A 16,785-nucleotide genomic window follows, 5' to 3' on the forward strand; every position below is an offset into this window, starting at 1 on the left:
AGGCTAACAATTTAAATGTAAGTAAGCAAACTGAACTTTTGAGTGCATCCAACAAGCTGCTTCCTTCTCTACATCCCTTATCCGCACAGCTTGGGAGCAACACTTTAAAATGACCATAGTTCCATGTAGGCTGGATCAACACAGCAGAAATAATCTAGTTTGACACAAGCCGCAGCTCAATTCTATGGATTTCTGGGAATTGTAGTTTTGTGAGACATTTAGCCTTCTCTGTCACAAAGCTCTGGTGCCACAATAAACCATAGTTCCCAGAATTCCAAAGCATGGAACAACAGCAGTTAAAGTGGTGTCAAACTGAATTTTTTTCTGCAGTACAGATGCAGCCGTACTGAGTTATCCTTCTTTTTTTGTTTTTGTTGTTGGACACCATCAAGTCATTTCTGACATTTGTAAAGTGAACCGATCTCAGGCTTTTCTTGGCATATTTCTTCATATGGGGGAGGGGGGGTGCCACTGCCAAATTCTGAGGCTGAAAGAGTGTGACTTCCCCAAGGTCACCCAGTGAGTTTCCATTCATTAAAATTTGTATTTCAAAAGTAATGTGATGAGTGGGAACAAAGGCATGCTATATAATGATATAACTTGCAGTTACTTTTAAAATGAGAATTTAAGGCATTTTTGAGTTATTTTTGGTAGGAAATTTTGAAGTTTAATTCCATTTTGTTATAATTCCTTAGCGTTAAAAAAAAAACCATAATTTCCATCATTCTGCCACTCCCACACATGGCATTTGTCTTTTGTTGTCCTAAGTTCCAGAATCACTGAAAGGTCCTTCTCACCTGAGGGTGCTTCTACATTGTAGAAATAATTCAGTTTGTCCCCACTTTAAATGCATCCTATGGAATCCTAGGAGTCATAGTTTTACAAGGCCTTTAGCTTTCTCTACCAAAGTGTTGGTGCCTCACAAAACCAAAAATCCCAGGATTCTGTAACTGGCAGTTAAAGTTTCATCAAACTGTATTGTCTCTACAGTGCAGATGCACCATTGGTCTCTTAGTTATTATTTGTAAAATATATCAGATACCTTTCCAAGCACCGTTACATGTCATAAATAAAATTGAATCCAGTCAATGAAAGGCAATAACCCATATGGCAGAACTAGTAACCTAATGCTCCCCACCAAGTGTGGTCTACAGCTCCCATAAATCCTAGTCAGCATGACCAGAGATTATATGGGTTGTAGTCCAAAACATCTGACAAGCACCAGCTTACTTAGACCCCTGTTATTGCCATATATTGATGTTCTACCTACCACCATAATGATGTTGTACCTACAACCTTGAATAAGATGTTGTTCCTACTACCTTGAATGTGGAGAAACCCTACCCCACAGGCACAGGCAGCATCACCGCATGTCCTGCTTTGCAGATGAGAGAGCTTTATTTTAGAGTTTCCAGAGGACAGTCCTGTATTGGAATAGATCCTCTGTTTTGAGGACTGCCTAGTGGAATTCTAGTTTGGGAGAGAAAGAACCATAAGAAGGGAGAGCAAACTTGAGCCAGTAATTCCCCATCCATACACAGCACTTGGACAGCAAACAGAAGAGGCACATAGTTCATGTATTATATTGCCCAGTATAGTTCTGGGAAGACTGGCTTCCAGGATTGTCAATAAGGTAATGTATATCCACTCAAATAAAATGTATATCCACTCAATGATTTCTTTTTGACAGATTGAGATATTGCTGGTTGGAAATAACTACCCTGTGCAAACTAGCTAAGCCTTACGACTTTCAGTATCTGGTTTTTGAGCAAGCCCAGAGCTTGACCTGGAACATGTTTAGAGGGAAAGAATTACAAGACATGCAAATCTCTGTGGATTGTCTAGAAATAAATGTAAAATTTGTTTTACATTTGTAAAATTATTTTTTTGTCTACACCTCTTTAAAACCCACAATGGGCATAGTTAATGAAAGTTCTAGTTTTTTACGTACCCTCCAAATGTCTTGATTTGGCAGGAAATGTCCCAATTAATTCTCTGTTGTCTCACTTTTTCAGCTGCTTGTAAAATGTCTTAGTTTGTCTCTCCTTCTTCTACTTTCCCCTTTTGTCCTTTGCTTACTTTAATTGTTGCAAACTGAGTTCAAAGAGCAAAATTAGACTGCGCTCATTTAACTCAGTGAGTGCAGAGTGAAGAGGAGGCAAAGTGTTGTCTTCCCAGTAGGCTTAGGCAAAAGCAAACCGCTGCAGCCTCTCCTAGTTTGTCTGCTCTTCTTCATTGATAACTTTTGTCATCTTGACAATGCTCTGATGTCACTTTGCCACACATGTCCCAGTTTTCTTCTGTGAGATGTTGGCGGTTATGCTGTTACATAATTCCTTCTGTTCAGGTCGACTTTTGCAAGAAGCTGGATTTATAAGAAAAAGCTCTTAACTAGCTATCAAGCCTAGCACTTCTCTTTTTATAAATCTGGTGCTGAGTACATTTGCTATGAATGTTTCCAGTTGTCTTTATGTATGAGAGGAGCTTAACCAGGTAGATTTTAAAGCAAAAGCAGCAGCAACAGCAGCAAATTTTTTTTAACCAAACTGTTTATTTTGTATTCTCAAAAATGCAACCTTTAGGTAGTAGAGTATTGGTATATGAGCAAGCTGTCTCCTCAATTCACCCTCACAGTCAGGGCTTGAAAGTTGCTGACAAACTTAAGAAAAGGTGCCCTTTCCTGTTTGTTGTCAAGCTGAGGTGATTCTGTCATTTTCCCCTAGCCTCTAGTGGTTTTGTCATGTCTGCGGCCAGTTTTCAGCTTCTTGAACATGACTTGGCTGTTCAAGAAACGCAAAACCAACATCAACAATCAGTATCAACTTCAGCGAAGGAGCCTAGGGCAACACATATGAAAACTGTAATTCCACCCCCGCCCCCAGAAGACGATGGGAGGAAACCTATATTCAGCTGTTACCTAAGGGCTTTCATAGCCTTGGGCACTAATGGAATCCATATTTAGAGACTGCAGTCTAAACATTTTCCCCTTCACCGTTTTCATCATTTGCTTCACTGTCAGCCTTCCCTGGTGTAACATGGCTGTATAAATCATCAGATCCATTTTTAGATTGAACATGAACAGGTCTGCTTCTACCTTGAGTGCACAGGGGATTGATGTTGCCAAAATTAGAGTAAAAATTATAATTTCTTTGCAGCAGTACAAAAGAATGTTGGCTATGCATGGCAGTGGCCTGGATCTTTCAGAGATTTATGAGATATATTCTCCTGCCCAAGGACTGAGGTTTGCTGGGGGGGGGGGCACTTCTCTGTATCCTTGCAGTGGGGTCAATGTGAGGATGTAAGAGAGGGGAGTTTATCAGACAAGGGGAATTGGAAGTATAAGCTGATGGCAATCTGAACACAATCATGGGGTTTCACATTATTGTATGATAACCCACTACACCCAAATTCAGGCAATGGGAAGTCAGTCCGAACACAATCATGTGGTTTCATGTTATTGTGTGATAGACTGCCACATGCACATTCGGGCAATGGCATGCTTTTTTGGGGCAATGGGGAGCCAGTTCGAATGCAATGCGTATTCACATAATTGCATGAAACTAGCGACTTTAAGTGAATGCGTTCTGGCCCCACTTTCTTTTCATTCAAATTTAAGAGAAATTCCTCCCATTTTATAAACTCCAATGTCTTCACAGCTCTGATAGCCCTGTTGTGGAATGTTCTCCCTTTGGAGGCCCAGTCAGCACCAACCTTAGTTTCAGGTTGGTGCCAAGTTAAAAAAAGAAGAAGCTTTTTATGAATCATAAAATCATAGAGTTGGAAGAGACCACAAGGGGCCATCCAGTCCAACCTCCTGCCATGGAGGAACCCTCAATCAAATCATCCCTGACAGATGGCCATCCAGCCTCTGTTTAAAGACCTCCAAGGAAGGAGACTCCACTACACTCCGAGGGAGAAGTGTGTTCCACTGTCAAACAGCCCTTACTGGCAGGACGTTCCTCCTAATATTGAGGTGGAATCTCTTTTCCTGTAGCTTGCATCCATTGCTCAGGGTCCTAGTCTCTGGAGCAGCAGTAAACAAGCTAGCTTCCTCCTCAATATGACATCCCTTCAAGTATTTAAACAGGGCTATCATATCACATCTTAACCTTATCTTCTCCAGGCTAAACATCCCCAGCTCCCTAAGTTGTTCCTCATAGGACATGGTTTCCAGACCCTTCACCACTTTAGTAGCCCTCCTCTGGACACGCTCCAGTCTTTGAGCACTAATTGATTTGTTCCCAAACGTCTGTACATGTGGTTTTTAACTTTAAAGATTTTTAACATGTTTTTTCTTGCTACAGGTTGAATCTCCTTTACCTGCAATGATTGGGACCAGAAGTGTTATGGATTTTGAAATATAATATATAATGAGATATTTTGGAGGCAGGACCCAAATCTAAACACAAAATTCATTTTTGTTTCAAATACACCTTATACACATAGCCTGAAGGAAATTTTACAATATTTGTAATGCGCATGTGCATGAAACAAAGTTTGGGCACACTGAACCATCAGAAAGCAGAGGTGTCACTATCTCAGCCATGCATGGAAAAGGTTTTGGGAGTTTTTACACACACACACACACACACATTGGATTTCAGGATTCTGGATAAGGGAGATTCAGCTTGTGTATTGTTTAAAAAATTTTTAGTTTGTCTATATTGTTTTATTTTTAAAAAACTCTTTTAAAGTATGTAAGTCAAGTATGCTGTCTTCATGAAAAAAGGCAGAATATTAATATTTTAATAAAATAAACATAAACAAAATGAATTTTAAAGGTTTCGGCATCCTGCTTAATAGATCATGTTTAAAAGAGCTGAGCAAGTGAACCTTTTGATTATGGGCAACTTCATATTTACTTACAAAATGAAACTGCCCGACACATGTTTCCATATATGTTGCAGCCACTAAACATGCATCCTATGTTTTTGCATGAAATTTTAAGACAGCATCCAAGTTGAAATTTTAAAACTATATCCAAGCTGCAGCTAATGCAAAATGAGACCACTAGATTGTTGACTAGAATACTGCACAGAAACTGCAGAACATCAGCCTTAAAGGAGCTCCACTGGCTATCAATATGTTTTTGGTCTGAATTCACAGTGTCGGTGATGATTTCCAAAGCCTTAAACATCTTGGGACCTTGATACTTAAGATACCCTCTGAGACACCTAACTAAAGACTCAGCTGGAGGGGTCCTCCACTGAATTCTAGGAGGGCTTTTTCTGTTGTACAATATTCTGCCCTTCCTCCTCCTCCTCCTCCTCCTCCTCTTCCTCTTTTTCTTCTTCCGCTCCTTCTTCCTTTTATTTCTATCTTGCCTTTTTTTCCAAAATTGAGATTCATGGTGGCTTACAATTTAAAAAAAAACAGTACAGTTAAAAGATATTTCAAAAAATGAACATTAAAATGGAATCAAACTGTTGACAATATTGACATGATTTAAAATTACTCTTTAAAAAGATACAATTTTATAGGCTCAGTTGGTACTAACACTGGTTTCATTCCATAACCCAGTAAAAACATGACATTTTTACTAAAGCCTTTGATGCCTAGTTGATTTTGTCTTAATGCTGCACATGTGCATCATTGTATAATTGTTTTAAATTGTTTTCAGTCGTATTATACTGTCTCATTTTAGCTGGTCAGATTGCTTAATAAGCCATTTAAATTATTTTTTTACTTTCTTAAATTATTTTCATTGTTTTTATTGTATACCACCCGGAGATCCCATAAAGACAAACAAATGGATTGTAGAACAGCTCTATTATTATTGTTGTTGTTGTTGTTATTATTATTATTATTATTATTATTATTTATATAGCACTGTAGATTTACACAGCACTGTACATACACACAATAAAATCGATAAAAATGAAACCTGCCGATGGCGTACATTCTACAAAATACATATACAACAATAGATAATAATACAAGATAGAATTAGATAAAAAGGCAGACAACAAATTAAAAATATCAAATATCAAATCAAATATCAAGTCTGAGCTCTCCCTGGAAGCCAAGATGACTAAATTGAAGCTGTCATACTTTGGCCACATCATGAGAAGACAAGACTCATTAGAAAATACAGTAAGGCTGAGGAAGGTGGAAGACAGTAGAAAGAGAGGAAGACTACATGCCAGATGGATAGACTCAATCAAGTAGACCATGGACCTGAGCCTGCAGAAACTGAGCAGAACAGTTGAGAACAGGGAGACTTGGAGATGTCTCATTCATGGGTGGCCATGGGACAAAGTCAACTCAAGGGCAGTTAACAACAACAACAACAATATATATTGTGTGTGTGTATGCCTTCAATTCATCTGCTGATCTATGGTGATGCCATGAATTTTACAGCATTTTCTTAGGCAATGAATACGTAGAGGTGGTTTTGCATTGTGACTGAGTTAAAACTCAGAGTGGATTCACCACCATAACATGGAAGCCTCCTACAACCCATAGAGCAGACTCAACTATTTTTGATCTCCTGATCCAGTCCTAATGAAATTTCCCAGGCAGTATCCTCAATGTTCCTCAAACTCAGATAGGCAACCCAGGGACGTAGCTAGGATTTTAGGAAGGGGTGGGGGGGTCCAGACTAAGTGCCACCATTATAATGGGGCTTGGGTGCGGTGGTGCAGCAGCACACACCATTCATTTTTCTAATGGAAGGGGGGTTCCAGACCCCAAGAACCCCCCCCCTTGGCTACGTCCCTGGGCAACCCCTTCATCTTAGCACCCTGGATGTGTGTCCAGCTTGCCCACCTTCTAAGGCCAGTCTGGGTACTATCAGTGCCTTTGTCTTCTTTCTGCCTCACTCATGTTCAGTGACAATATGTGGGAGAGGAAGGACCAGGCTGGCTGCTGCATAGTGGGGGAGGTCTCACTTTGGTATGGGGTCACTAATGGGGAGGGTATTCCAAAGACTTCCCCCAAAAGAGAGCTGGCCATTCTGGCTGGGGGATTTGGGGAGCCATAGTGTCAACAATTGACTTTTCCAAGGTTTGTTTTCCAAGCCTGGAACCAGGCCCTTGTGAAACTGAATAGACAATGATATCACATCACACCATTTGAAATCCTACATCAGTCTTCCAGAGTGCTGTGGTCTCCCACTGTGCTGGACTACAAAACCTGATTTTGATGGTGAGATTTGTAGTCTGACACATGGGTGGGAGGAACATATTACTCTGGGCGAGCAAGGAGATGCAAGTATGTTGTTTTTGGAAGAAGCCATGCATCATAATCTACCCCATACACCACACTGCCCTTGAAGTCTGTGTGAACATGTCAGCAAAAGCTAAAGTTACAGACTGTTTCGTGCAGCTGCACCTGTCTGCTGCCTCCACTCATGACAGATCAGTGTGGAAGTGTTGTGTTTCCATCCAATTTTACACAGTTAATTTTAAATTGCTAACCTCCCCCAGAAAGATACAATTTTAAATGTCACTTCCTGGTTTGTGTGTGTGTGTGAGTGTGTATAAAATGAGAAGGATATAAATATAGTACATGTAGAGAGAAGAGGAGGAGGAAATTAAATGACACATACTAAACAATACACTTTTACTATTCTAGTTCAGGCTGTAATCCTCGGAAGGAATTTCTTTAAAGTTAGCTTCATTAGACTTTGTGAGGCACTAGTGTAAATGATTATAGGCTAAGAACATAGATTATAGGTTACATTCAGTTGGGATACTGTCTTTCTGTCCATACTTACCACGAACCAAGAGGATGAGCAGGGGAGAGGAAGGCATATAATTGAAAATAAAATCACCAAGATTGAAGGAACTGATGCCACCCAAAGAGGTTTGTCGGGGGGGGGGGGAGTCCTCTGTGTCACTGCCACTCACATTGGGTCATACTCCCAATGCCTAAGCAAAGAAAATGCTTCTCATTACAACACTATTCAGGGTGAAATAAAAACAGGCAAAGAGGAGGGCTTCTCTGTGCATTAATTTAATTAAAAAAAATTATTAATCATTTTTGTGTTCACCAGGGCCCCAAAGTGATCATGTGTAGTAAAATGTATTTTAAAAATTTATATATATATATATATATATATATATATATATAGAGAGAGAGAGAGAGAGAGAGAGAGAGAGAGAGAGAGAGAGAGCCAGCTTTAAAAGACAGTTTTAAAAACTGCAAGCAATTCTGTATATTGGCAGTGCATCAACTCAGCCAGAGATTTTCATAAGGACATTTTGTGACCTTGTAATACACTCCCTCCCCCCCTTCTTCATCTCCCTCTCTCTTAAATAAGTTTTGTATCTGAGCAATCCTTGTATTTTATAAAAATTAGTTGTGCCTATTTCGTGCCTTACCTAAATATCATTTCCACTCGTCATTTTTCACCTTTTAGGATATACTTCATTCCAGATTGAGCCCTGTCCTCTACAGCTGCAACATAAACTGACTGCAAATGCAATTTACACTTTTGCTGAGTTACCCCCATAGTGTATAGGAGGCTTAATGTAAATAAGAAAAAGCCATTTAGTTCTGTGCTGTAGGATATAAGATATCTGAACTTTAGAAAAGGTCTTATGGCTATCCAAGCAATACACTACCAGAATCCTAAGTAGCAAAATAAAAAAAAAGCTGTTTTGGGGTTGGAGCCCTTCATTTATACTTAAATTGAATGGAATGTATCTCTTGGTTTCAGCAAATGTGGGTCAATGATAGAAAGTTTACATCAACATTTTCCCCTCCCTCTCTAGAAACCTGTTTCTGGTCATGGTGACTGATCAGAAACATTTGTATATAACAACTGTCATGAAATCCACTGGTTCATTTACTTCAGCATTCTGCCATTAGGGCTGTATTTTTGTTGGGATGGGCCCCATCTTCTTGCATTCCAAAGAGTTTATTTTCCACTCTGTCTGTGCCTATTCAGTTTCCCATTTAATGCATACTTTTATTGTTGCAGCGTGCCACCATATTCCTTTCCTAGTTTCACTTGTTTCTAAGTTAGAGAAACAGAAAATGTACACATCAGACACATCTGAGACCCATTCGTTCTACAGAAGTATATTATAATTATATTATATTATAACCATGAATCCACTTTAACTGCCCTGGTCTGTCTTAGGGAATCCTGGGATCTGCAGTTGAGGAGGGGCCTGAGTGCGCCTCAGATGCCTCTGATCAAACTGCAACTCCCAGGATTCCACAGGAAGTAGCCATGGCAGCTAAACTGAAATCACAGCAGTATAACTGTTGTGACTTGAATGGGTCCCAACAGTTTGCACCTTTGCCTCAACTGAAGACAATTTATCCTTCCTATTTTGCAGTGCAAGCTTTTACCGGTCTAATCAAAAGTAAGTCCCACAGATTTCAATGCGGCTTAGTCCCAGGTAAGTGGATATGGCATTAGAACCTCACTAAATAAAAACCAGGGCTGGACAAACTCTAAGAGATACGTTTTGCCCATCCCTTTTGCCCACTCCACACCCCACAACTGTCCTGCATCCTGAAAAAATGGGGGAACGGAGAACACGTCCTATTTGTAAAAATGGGCTCTTTGTTGTCTAAGTGCACAACAATAGCAAATCACACACAAAAGGCTTCTTGCAACACAGTTTGACATTCTTACCCTTCAAATATGGGTGCATGTGTGATGGAGCTTGGTGGCTACAGAAACATTATGCCCACCTATTGTGCTCATCCAGCTCATAAACATTTAGCATTCAATCTAAGTTTACTCATTTTTAGATCACGCAGACTGAAATCAAGAGACGACTAATTTAGGTCCTGTTGAATTCCATGGATCTGTTCTAAACATTAATAACTTTGGATCCAACCTTTGACAGCCACCCAATATCCACTCACTTTGGGAACGCCACTCCCCCCACAAAAAGCAACAAGAATGTCAGAGCAGGTATGTATAGTCCTGTATTGTTATGTGGGAACAAGCTGTTGAATACAGCAGGATTAACATTAAAGGAACATGTATAATATGGCTCCACAGTTTAAAAATGTGTCTAAAGGCCCAACAAAATAGGTTATTTTTTCCTATTGCTCTTTTTCTCCTTCAACCCTGTCCTGCTATGTTTTTAAAATGCAGCTTTTGAAACCTCTTAAAGAGATGTCATTGAGGCAAATAAAAAACTCGAATGCACACCAATAAACAGCACTAGCATGGACATTTTTAAAAAGGTTACTGTGACTCTTTCATGAAAGCATGGCATTTTAACAAATAATACATGCTATGCACAAATTAGCAGGGCTGGGCTATACCAACAGAATAAAAAAAGAGGGAGGACAAAACACTACACAGTAGTTATATTACTTGCTTGGGAAATATGAAACAATTGACTGTCTTCAGTGAATTTCTTGAGTTCTATCAAACTCCATCAATGTATAGGTAGCAATAGAAAGGTGGCATAATCTCAGTGCATAACTGGGCCAACTCCCCAGCCACTCATGTTGCAAAAGGACAGAAGTAATGACTGTTTGTTCTTTTCTGTTCACACACTGAAACTTAAACCAGGAGTTTTATTATTGCATGGCATATGGGGGGCTGCCTAGCATACCACTCTGTCCATACTTACCACCCCAGCATATCACTCTCCTAAAACCTGTTTTGGGCTGCCAATAATTCATCTGGTTGCAATGAGATCAGGTGTTTTGAAGGCTCAAAGAAAATACATTGCAAAAGAAATCAGTGGAGTACATTATCTAGATTTTTTAAAATCAAAACAAAGTCTCATCCATCTGTAAAGATCTTTGATTGGTCCTCTCTGTGGTTGACTCAAAACTACTTACCTTATTTTGTGTTTGTTTCCTCTAGAGAGATCTTCTGCATGTACCTTATAAATTCTATTCTACAGTGCATTTCTTGCTTTAGGATTATTATTTTTAATTTCATTCCATCCTTTCTGCCTATGTGGTCTTTACAACAATCTTGACTGGTAAGTTATGCAATGGACAGTGAGTAGGAGGCTTGGTGGTGCAGTGGTTAAATGCCTGTACTGCAGCCACTTACTCAAAACTACAAGGTTGTGAGTTCAAGACCAGCAAAAGGGCTCAAGCTTGACTCATGCTTGCATCCTTCCAAGGTCGCTAAAATGAGTACCCAGATTTTTGGGGGGCAAATTAGCTTACAGTGGTAAACCGCTTAGACACTGCTTAGGCAGTATGAAGCAGTATATAAATGAAGCTTGTTTGTTTTGACTAGCACCACGCTACCCACTAAATGTCCTGTATCAGCAGCGTATTTGGTTTTCCAAAACCTAAAACACTGTATATCAATCCAAACCAATATGCAGTTTAACTTACCTTTATGTGTTGTTATGATGCCAGAATGTTCTTTATAGCAAAAGTGAAACACAGATGTGATAAAAATTTAATTCAAAAAGCAGTTTTAATTACTGTATAGTACAATGTAAAGAACTAAAGATTACAATTGTACTATGGGTATTTTGAGACGTTTAGAGCACAATGTTATTCAATCATTAAACACACAGAACACACATACACACATACTGTGTGTGTGTGTGCACATTTAATTATTGAATACCATAGTTCTTCAGAGTCTCCACCTCGTCCAAATAATGTATTGGGAACATTTATTTAACTAGAAATGTAATGCACATATTCGAATTTGCTGTCTTCTTGTTGATTTCAGTGTGTTGCCCTCTCACAATAGGATAAAAATATCCATCAATAGCCACAATAAAAAAACTGATGCATATAATCATTTAATTGGTGACACTTGAAAAACCCGGTGTTTGAGTGATATTATGAATGCTTTGCCCATAGTGTCTAAAGTGCATTAGTTCAAGACCTACCAGACACCACTTGCTGCAGCAATCAAATGAGGAGGCTCTGTTTGTGAACCATTCCCATTGAGTTTGGTAATTCAAAAATGCCCAGTAACAATCAGTAGTAGTGTTTTTGAAGATGCATAGATAAATCTTTGCCAGAAATTACTCTTTCATATATCTCAGTGGATGATGTTCTTACTGGAAATACAAACCTCTTCCTGTTAACCTAATGTACTTTTCATGCATTCGCATGTCATTCCAGATCATGACACACCCAAATTTCAACACATTGCCTATTGTCACATCAAGTCTTTCTTAATTAATATTATCATCTCAAATGCCAGCACAACAAGGTGGGTTCTCTATATCGGTTTCAGCAGGATATTTAGTTTTCCAAACTATAAGTGCATGTCCCAGATGTCTGGGACTTAAACTCACCAGTGATCAACAAACTGGAGCTTCTGGGAGACTAAGACAAATTATTTGGAGGATCAAAGACTGGGACCCATGTCAATAAAGAGATAAACTGTCCCTTAATGTTACAGGGACACACAGTGCTGGGGTGGAAAGTGCATTGCAGAATGTTCTATAAAGTTCTGAAGGTTCTTTCTCTTGAAGCTTTTATGTGAGGAGGGGAAAGCCTCTTCCTCGGTTCTCTTTATGTAAGCTTTGCAGAAATATTCAACCCTCCCTCCTTGTCTTTTCCACATTTTGTTGTCTTACAACCTGGCATTTATATGGATTTAATTGGCATTGTTACTAATTGTACACAAGGTTTTCAACAGCATGAAGGTGCAAAATGGTTTTATTAGGGCAAAACCCAAATGGCACTTGTAAATTTTTTCACCCTGAACCAAAGCATCTTTGGCAGCAGAACCTTTGTGATAACTCTCACTACCTTTGTGCATTTGGAGCTGGTATTTTTGGCTGATTTCTTCTTGGCAAAATTGCTCCAGTTCTGCCTGGTTGGACAGAGAGCATTGGTGAACAGCCAAGTCTTGCCACAAATTTCCCAATCAGATTGAGGTATGGTCTTTGAATGGCCCATTCTAAAACATTCATGTACTTGTTATTAAACCACTTCAGTATTATTTTGGTTGTGTGTTTAGTGTCATTGTGCTGCTGGAATTTGAACCTCTGCCCAAGTCCTAGATGCACTGCAGATTGAAAAGGGAGCCTTATCATACTACATAATTATAGCATCATGATTCTACTTTATCTACCATGGCTCTATCCTATAGAATCTGGGATTTGCAGATTAAAATAGGGATGTAGTTCTTCACTATGGGCCTATACAGACTGGTACTTTGTGCTGGCCGGTGGCCAGAGTCAGGGTACAGCATCCTCATGCTGGATGCCCTAACTCCATCCTCATGGCACCATTTTGGCATGCGCCCAGTCCACACGGGGTGTGCCATGACACACCTCTGGCACTGTATCCACATGATGTAGTGCTGAAGGGGCCTCATAAAGCTGTGCCACCATGGCTATGGAGTCCCTTGGAGGGCACAAAAATGAGCTGTTTTTGAGGCTCCTTTTTGTGCTCCCCAGAGGCCGGCTCGGGGCCGCGGTGTGAGGTTGCTGCAGCACCGATCCAGTCAGTAAAGGGGTGGCTGCATGCCACCCCTTAGGGGCAGTCTGGAGATCCCCTAAATTCCTACTCAGATAAGCAATGAGTAATTTTAGCAGTTTTATTTCCATTATGAGAAAGTGTTTGAAAACCCGTTTTTCAATCGTATTTGTAATTCAGGATTTATTTTGCACAAAATTCACATGTGGTTGTTTTGTACAGGGAAAAAAGCAGAAATATACTTTTTTGCAGAAATATTATTTTCTGTGCAGAAAAAGTGTATTTCTCTGCAGAAAAGTCTGTTTTCTAAGCAAGCAACTACAGTATGTATACACCTTTGTCTCCATGGTCTGCCATATTTCCCCTTTCTGTTGACGTATTATTTGATACATCCTAGATTTTGTTTTCTATAGGCTAGGCTAGCCCCTTCCCTGCTTTCCTTTCACTGGGAAGGGAAAAATGTTCTTTCCAAGCAGGATTTTAATATGCAATTGTATCTAGGGAGGCTTTTTATTGGGGTGTTGGCTTTTATATGTTTTTAATGGCTTTATACTTTTAGCTTAGCATGTTTTTAATGGTTTTGTATTTTTAACTGTTTTATTGATGTGATGTTTTAATTCTATTTATAATGTTGTGTTTGTTTTTTTAATCTTTTGAGAGCCACCTTGAATCCATTTTAAGAAAAAGGTAGTATATAAATAAAATAATTGCATAAATAACATTAGACATTTGAAAATTACCAAAAAAAATTACCAAAACATTTGCATTATTTTGAATTAGTACATGTTATTGACTAATGTGCTTGCTGCTGTTATGTTGTCAAAGAGGATCTGGTGTCTCAATAAACCCTGTCTCACCTGTCTCTACTGAAGGATGAAGTACCATATACCACATTATCATTTTCAGATTGCTTCAACTTTGGATCTAGCCAATGATCATATACATACATATAAGAACTAAGTCTGTCATCTTTGATTAAGCATTTGATTAGGCATTCATAAAAAGCCACTTTGTGCTGGCCTGTAGGTAGAGCCACAGTGCAGCATCCACATGCTGGACACTGTGGCTCTGCCCCTTCATGCCATGATGCCACACACCCTTCTAGATGGCACGCAGCACCATGGATCAGCCCTAACACTGCATCTAGATGATTCAGTGCCAAAAGAGCATCAAAAAGCCATGCCACCGTGGCTATGACACCCTTTCCAGGACAGAAAAAGAACCCGCCATTTGCAGGTTCTTTTTGTATCACGTTGGGGGTGTGGCATGCAGTTACCGTGTCCCCAACCCAGCAGTATTGGTCAGCAGTTTTGAGACCCAAATACTAGAATGAGCTACCATCCCCCTGTTTTTTAATTCAACAAAGTGATCATGGCATTCTTTCCATGTAATGTGTGTGCTCTACTAAGCTATGATTCTTCCCATGGGGTGCATGACATATAACTCCATATGGTCTTGTACTTACATCGTAGATGGAAAGAGACCAGGTTATTCTAATCTACAGAAAACAGTCTTTGGGTATGAAAAACAAGATGTTATCCAATGAAAGAATATAAGAGTACTCCTCCATGTAGCGCTGCACAAAAAGTTGTCCACTTTCTTAACATGCAAAAGCAGATATACTTTTCTTTTCTTTTCTTTTTTTGGTCAGTCTCAAACGGATGTTTGTTATGTTTCTGAACAGAAAACAGAACAGTTTGGAATCGTTTGGCTATGTTAAAACATCAGAGCTTGGAAAAGGCACTTTTTTGGATTGCAACTCACAATATTCCCCCATCAAGCATGGTCATTGGCTCTGCTGACTGGAGGTTTCTGGGAGATGTAATTCAGGAAAAGATTATTTTCCCAAACTCCTCTTAAAGATTAAGCAACAAGAAGCTGACCACAAATCAAAGCTGTTTCTCTGAAAACATGCAGCCTTTGTGTGGCTTCATGAGGCTTTTTGCACAATTTTGATTCCATTTTGTCTGCAGCCTTGAAGTCAGTCTGTGAACATCTGAATGCCACCGAGAGACTGCCATGCCACTGAACAGGTCAACCATCCCACTGAGGGTTCGCATCCATTTCCAGGTCAAGGATACACTATGGGCAAATGGCATTGTGCCAGGGTGAATTGTTTTTGGATTGCTCTGTCTCTCCTCCCCCCTCTTTTAAAAGGGCCTACGCTAAAAGTGGCACGGGACTGGGGAGAGCGTTGCGTGCCGGCGTGCCTGCGCATGGGTCTTTGTTAAATAATTCAACTTTAAAAGCATCTGAACTTCTGATCTCGCACATGGCACTGCAGCACAGAAGTCTGACAAGTTCAGTGTCAAAGAGGCTCAGCGATCTGTGGGAACTGAGCACCATTTTCCCCATTCCTGACTGCGGCTTCCAGCTCAGATCATTTCAACAGTAAACACTGGCACAGGGCATGTGTCTGAGGCTGGATGAAAAGGAAAACGCCTTGCTAGTGCCATCTCCTTGTTTCCTTCCAGCCACTCAAGTGTTTGTCCTTTATTCGGACTTCCCTCTTCACTGTCATTCCCCGTTGGAACAAACTACTGATTTCCATACTTGTCTCCCCTGGATCATCTTTGCTGTGATGGCTATTATGACTTATTGAGCATGGCTCTGACTTTTCAGAACGAGGGAGCGCATGTGTCAGTAGCAGGCATATGGATTGTTTTTCCCTCCCCTTCTTCGGCTTCTTCTTCCAAGAATGGTTTGATCAAAGTTTAAATCAAGGACTGCATTTTGCAAACCACTTCCCCGGGAGAAGGCCTATTGAACTCCATAAACAGGGCTCTTTTAGACAGGTCCTGCCGACTTGCAAATGTTTGTTTCAGGCTGTAGTAGATGGAGTGGGTTGGCACAGAATTAATGAGTGAGGAGGGGAGCAAATAGGGAGATTAAAAGAGGCCACAGTCTGCCATATGCCAACAAATATCAATACATTTGAACATACTTAAGCCAATGTATATCAATAAATGTGAGCATACTTAACTTTCTGCATCAGAATGTAGCCAACATGCAGGTGTGTTTCCAGTATACAGCATACAGGTGTTTCCAGTATACAACAGACAGGTGTTTCCAGTATACAGCATACAAGTGTTTCCAGTATATAGCATATAGGTGTTTCCAGTATACATCATATAGGCGTGTTTCCTCATCCTCCCATTCATCTGAGAAAGCAGACTCAAGTGTACCAAAGCTCTTGCTACCGACTTCTCCCTGCCTCCGCACAGCAGAAATAATCCAGTTTGACACCACATTTAACTGCCGTGGCTCTCTGCTATGGGAATCCTGAGCTGTGTACAGCAGTTTGTAGTGGCACCAGAGTGAGCTTTCAGAGACAGAGAGAGAAGGCTCAATGAGTGTCTCACAAGTTAAAGTGGTGTCAGACTGGGTTATTGAGTCACGGTGGTTAAAAAGTGGTGTCTAGCAGGTGGATTATTTCTCCAGTGCGGATGC

This window comes from Sceloporus occidentalis, unplaced genomic scaffold (assembly GCF_023333645.1).
Source record: "Sceloporus occidentalis isolate IW3139 unplaced genomic scaffold, rSceOcc1.0.p SCAF_12, whole genome shotgun sequence".
NCBI classification, from domain to species: Eukaryota; Metazoa; Chordata; class Lepidosauria; order Squamata; family Phrynosomatidae; genus Sceloporus; species Sceloporus occidentalis.